The sequence below is a fragment of the Scyliorhinus canicula genome, chromosome 11, assembly GCF_902713615.1.
Source record: "Scyliorhinus canicula chromosome 11, sScyCan1.1, whole genome shotgun sequence".
NCBI lineage: Eukaryota > Metazoa > Chordata > Chondrichthyes > Carcharhiniformes > Scyliorhinidae > Scyliorhinus > Scyliorhinus canicula.
In genome coordinates, this window is record NC_052156.1 from 105750518 (window position 1) to 105756517 (window position 6000).

General features: G+C 47.4%; 1 protein-coding gene across 5 annotated transcripts in view; it reads right to left on the minus strand.

Annotated features, from left to right (window-relative positions):
• plekhg7 (pleckstrin homology domain containing, family G (with RhoGef domain) member 7) overlaps positions 1 to 3686 on the minus strand; it is a 125876-nt gene extending 122190 nt beyond the window's left edge. For 2 of the 5 annotated variants that reach the window (XR_005462263.1, XM_038810977.1), the window contains exon 1: positions 2925 to 3686. The gene's annotated coding sequence lies outside the window, so the exon portion shown is untranslated. The remainder of the gene's footprint in view (positions 1 to 2924) is intronic. The other 3 variants (XR_005462262.1, XM_038810976.1, XM_038810975.1) reach the window with 3 other exon arrangements.
• Between the last annotated feature and the right edge of the window lie 2314 nt (positions 3687 to 6000).

Consider the following 6000-nt stretch of genomic DNA (forward strand, 5'->3'; position numbering starts at 1 on the left):
AAGTCCGGTACAAAATCAGGGAAAAAGGTCGAAACGTCCGACCCAAGCGGGAGCCACCAAATGTGTGACTTACTCCTTCATAGCCGCCAACGGAAGTCATTTCTAAGACGTTTAACAGAAACATACTTACAAAAACCACGAGGTCTTTGTTTGACGAGGCAAGCTGGTTTGAACAGAGCTTTTCCCCCTTCAGTAGCACTGAAGAAGAGAGGTAACTTTCGCTAAAGTGCCTCCTCCTTCTATACATAAAACCTTTTAATCGGTCAAGGACTGTTTCCGTTATCTTATCACTTATTGTTGGTTCATTGCCTATAGCCAAATGGCTAATTTATGTATTATCATCAATATATGTTTGAATGATCTTAGTGTCTGTGTGAATGTCAGGTGTCTTAAGATACATTGGCAAAGAGGGACTCGTATAGAGATCTGTCTCTTTTCAATGTTGCCAAGTTTCTTGGACATATAGATTATCAAACAGACACTTCTTTGAGGGTGTTATTCTAAGTGTCAAGAGTTATATAGTTAAGAAAAGATTTGTTGTACTGTTTATCTGAACAATGTTTCTGTCCTCATGGTTTGAATATTTATAGGTGTTGGGGAGTGATCTAGAGAATTTACGGTGTGTCAATGCAAGGATTTCCTTATCCTGTATTTATTTGGAATGTGCTAATGATCCTTGAAGTCAGCAAGGAGTTTCTCCCTTCAAATGGTGACTTTTGGACGACCTTTAGCTGAAGTAGTTTTATTCCGCTTTGAATTAAAATACTGGTCGTATTAATTTCTGTTGTCTTATTTCAAACCGAATTGTGCGGGGAACGTGATACCCATCACAAGGTTACCAAACTCGACAGAAGACAGTGAGAGTTGTTCCGGTTGCGGCGATGCAGAGCTAAGCCGCACGTTCGGTGGCTCCTGCTATTTTTGGACTTTCGGGCTCTTTTAAGGGCCCGCAACGGCGCTGTTTTGACTTTTCCCCGGGCGGGAACGCAGCCTCTGTGCTTGGAGGCCGGTGGATGGGCTGGACTAGAAGTGGAGCGACCAGAAAATCAACTTTGCAGCAGAAGAAGGTGCGAAGCAGAAAGGACAAGATGGCGGCGGGCGGGGAACCGGCAGCGTGGCAGCAGTGGGTGAGGGAGCAGCAGGAGTTGCTGCTGCGCTCCTTCCAGGAACTAAAGCTGAGGTCCTGGAGCTGTTGAGGGCATCACTGGGCAGGCTCGGGGCGACTCAGACGGCTCAGGCTGCGGAGATTCGGGAGCTGCAGCAGAAGGCTTCGGAGAATGAGGACCAACTCCTGGGCCTGGTGATGAAGGTGGAGTCGCACGAGGCGCTTCACAAGAAATGGTTGGCAAGGATGGAGGAGATGGAGAAACGCTCCCGCCGGAAGAATCTGCGGATTTTTGGCCTCCCGGAGGGGCTGGAAGGTTCGGATTTGGGGGCCTACGTGGTCCTGATGCTGAACTCGCTGATGGGCGCGGGGTTGTTCTGGGGACCTCTGGAGCTGGAGGGTGCCTGTCAGGTGATGCTGCGAAAGCCCAGGCCGAACGAGCGCCCAGGGCGGTGCTGGTCCACTTTCAACGCTTGGTCGACCGTGAGTGTGTGCCTCGTTGGGCGAAGAGAGAGAGGAGTAGCAAGTGGGAGAATACGGAGATCAGGATCTACCAGGACTGGAGTGCAGAGGTGGCGAAGAGCAGGGCTGGGTTTAACCGGGCGAAGGCAGTGCTCCACAAGAAGGGGGTCAAGTTTGGCCTGTTGCAGCTGGCACGCCTGTGGGTCACCTTATAAAGACCGCCAACTTTACTTTGACTCCCCGGAATAACGACTTGAATGGCATTATTCTGGTCAGACTGGTTTCTGATAAATCTATCCCTGAATCAGCAACTGAAGTAATACCAAGTTCCCTTGTCTGTACCTTTTGTTTTAAATAGGAAGCACTCTGGCTTGTACAGTGCAATGTTGTTGGGGAGGTTAACAACACCATTCTGATGACATAGATATTTTTATCCTGTGACAGGATACAATGATCACTGAGCTAATGTGCACAGAAAGAAGGAAAATGGTCACTAGGAATGGATTCCTAACTATCCAGCTGCATGGGACCATCAGAAGTGCTTTCACAGGGCAGCACGGTGGCGCAGTGGGTTAGCATTGTGGCCTCACAGCACTGAGGACCCAGGTTTGATCCCTGCTCTGGGTCACTGTCCGTGTGGAGTTTGCACATTTTCTCTGTGTTTGCGTGGGTTTCGCCCCCACAACACAAAGCTGTGCAGGGTAGGTGGATTGGCTATGCTAAATTGCCTCTTAATTGGAAAAAATGAATTGAGTAATTCAAATTTAAAAAAATAAAAATAAAGAAAGTGCTTTCACAGCCAATTGAGTCAGTACTTTTGAAGTGCGGTCGCTGTTATTATCCAGGAAACAAGGCAGCTAAATTGTGGCACAGCAAACTCCCACAAGCAGCATGCTGGTTTCAAAGATGAATATTGAGTAGACCTCCCCTGCTCTTTAGAAAAGAGGCAGGCGATCTGTGAGGTGCCCCCGAGAGGGCAGAGGGGGTCAGGGCTTGCCCACAGTTCAGTGCTCCCTCAGTACTGCACTGAGGGCCAGCTGAGATGGAATGCTCAAATCGTACCAGTGGAGACTTAAACCCCCTCTTCTGACTCCGAGTCCGGAGGAACAGCGACCTCTGCCAGCTTGGGTAAGCTCAGTGGACGCTGCCAGCCTCACAGGCTGCTTCTCTGAAGCTTCATGCAACAGCACTTGAGGTTTAAACTCAAAACGTCCACATCATTCCCCACTCCTGCTCTTTCAGCTGCTCTCTGCTATAATAGTGATCAAACTTTCCAACACATCTGAATAAAAACCCCAGTGGCAAATGATTAAACACACCTCCCTAACCCTGCGCTGATATATATATTAAAAAGCACCTTTAGGTTGGGAGAATCGGCAGGTCGTTCCGGACGAGATCCACACGTTTCAGCTGGGACTCTGCTCCTGTGTTGTGCTCCAAGGCAGATGCAGAATCCGGTTTCAGCTCCTACCTTGTTCGTCCAACCAAGAGGAATCCAGTGTAGGGCGGAGTCAGGTCAGAGGGAGGGAGGGAGAAAGTTTGGTCGGGCAATTCGCCGCCTTTCCCCTGCTCCAAGGGACAGCGACAAAGGGCTATGGAGAGTCGGTCACCTCCCCAAGTAACCATCTCCTGTTGCCCACACTGTGTCCAGCACGGCTTTCTGCAGCTGCTCAGCGCCTCCTGAGTACGTTCCTCTTCATCACCAATCTCGCTTTGCTTACACTGGACTCAAATTAAATAGGGACCCTTCCAACATATCAGAGTGGGAATATTATTCCTTCCTCTTTTCCAAAAACTGGTTACACAAGTACGGTTTCCAACATCTCCCTGTGTGATATGTTCCAACTTTGTATTTTTTTTAAAAATCTGTCTTTTAATTGCAAACTTTGTTCACAGTTCTCTCGTCATCATATTTACATCTCTTGCTGACCAGCAGATTCGGTTTAACCTTTGCCCATTTTGTAGTCTTTACACTGACTGACACCACCCTGCTAAGGTAGGCAGCTAGGTAGGTTCGCTGTGCTCCCTCCATACAAAATCATTTCTTCATCCAGCTTGTTCAATAGCAAACAACGTCAGTGCAGTATCCAATGTCATACTTGTGCCTCTTAAATCATTCATACTGGGCTTAGCACCAAGTTCCAAGGGTCACTCTGAACACTGCATGCTGACATATTTCATATTAACTTGTAAATTGTCGTTTACATGTCAAAAGGCAAAAACAAAACCCAAAGCACAACTTTCAAATTAAAGCAAATCCTCCAGTATGTGGGGGATCTCGAACAAGGACGCATACTTTTAATACCAGAACAAGGCCATCGAGGAGTGATAGTAAAAAGCACTTTTTCACACAGGTGCGGAGGGTCAGTACAACATTTTTTATGCCAGATCGTTTAAGGGTGTTGAGGAATATAAAGCAAAGGCGGATGAAGGGAGTCCGGTTCCAATGCTCATCGACCCTCCACTGCCAGATTTGCTCAGTTGGCTGGACAGTTGGTTCCTGCTTCAGAGCCTGGGTTCAATTCCTGAACCGGCTGAGTTTATTCATGAAGGTCCTGCCATCTCAACTTTGCCCCTGGCCTGAGATCCTCAAGTTAGATCACCACCAGCAGGGCCGGCTCAAGGTACCGGCAACTCGGGCAGTCGCCCGGGGCGCCATGTGCTAGGGGGCGCCATCAAGGAGTGCGTGACCGGCGTCAGAGACCCGGCGCCGCGTAAAAGACTCGGGTCCCGCGCATGCGCAGTTGGGCTGGTGCCAACCAGCGCATGCGCGGTGGCCGCTCTCCCTCAGGCCGCCCCGCACAAACATGGCGGATGGATCCAGGCTCGCCGGTGGAAGAAAGGAGGCCTGTCGACAGAGAGACCGGCCCGCCGATCGGTGAGTCCCGATCATATACCAGGTCACTACCCCCCCCCCCCCCCGACGGGCGCCGAAGTTCAGCTTGCCCGGGGCGCCAGCAACCCTAGGGCCGGCGCTGCCACCGGTCAGCTCTACCCCTCAAAAGGGGAAAGCAGCCGACGGTCATCTGGGACTGTTGTGATTTTTCTTACTGATATCCCCTTTTGAATTTCTTACTCCCATTTCTCACTCCGCTCTTATTAAAAGATAACTTTTTGAAAATAATTTTTAAAATCTTGACTGTGAAATTCCAATATAGATCTGGGACTTGAGGCTCCAGCTTGGTTTGCCTTCCGTCTCTCCCAAACGTAATTCCTTGAGAGGGGACAGTCGCGTTGGGAAATCAGCACCTTAAAAGTAGAAAAAGTGCAAAGTGATCTTATCAATGAGATAGTCATTCTCTGAGATAGTCATTCTGGAACATCGGGAGGGTGGGACAAATGCCCACACACTAAAAGATGTCTAGTCCTGATTGACTACTTTAAATTTATCTGATTGCTCTTTATGGGAGCCTGGTTTTCCAACTTGCTGCTCTGTATCCTACACACAACAGTGATCGAGCTCTGAAAGTACTTCATTGGCTGTAAAACTATTTGGCCACAAAAGGAGCTATATAAATGATTTTATGTGTTCTTTTCTCACCGGTCAAATCTTCCAAGGTTCACAGGGAGGAATTATTTTTATTTGACTATTAAAAGTTAAATCTTCACTGAGATTGATCTTCCTCTTACCTCCAATATTGAGGGGGTTGGTTAGCTCAATATTGGATGGCTGGTTCATGATGTGGAGCAATAGCAACAGAGCAGGTTCAATTACTGTACCACTTGAGGTTATTCATGAAGACCCCACTTTCCCAATTTTGCCCCTTGCCTGTGTGATGAATGTAGGAAGTTCAGACATATTGTATTATATATATTTGGTGCAGTAAGGGTTAAAAGTCTGGGTTCGTGTGTGACTGCTGCAGGCTTGTTTTTTAAAATCCTGGTTTGAAGTACAGCCAGACTATTTGGAGACAGGTGCAATCAAAGCATTGTAAAAGTTTGAGCTAATGGAGTTTTGTTTATATAAGAGGGTTCCCGGAGGAGTACATAATTAGAGACTTGTGTTCAGCTTAGCAAGATGATGTAGTTAATGGGAGGAGCCAGGGGCTGAAGCAGTCAGGTATTGAGTTTAGCTTTGGATTAGGATGTGAACAGACAAGAAACTGTGCTCTCACTACAGTTAGGGTTTTAGATCTGTGTGTGGACAGACTAGCAGTTTATTTTCAAAACAGTTCAGTGAAATATTTGAATGTGTAACAGATCATCTCAAGACAGTAAGTTAAAGATTTGCCTGTGTGAACAGGAAAGAAGCAATTTCAAAGGCTGGCAGTTTAAGCAGTAAGTTGAGATAAGCAAGAATCTGCAGCGGATTCCTGAAGGATATCACTTTCTCAAAGTGGTTTCTCCAAGATCTTTACAGCAAGTATTCCTGCGTCTTCTAACCGTATTTAAAAATGGATTTTGTCCTGAGATGAGTGTTGTTTGAGGTGAGA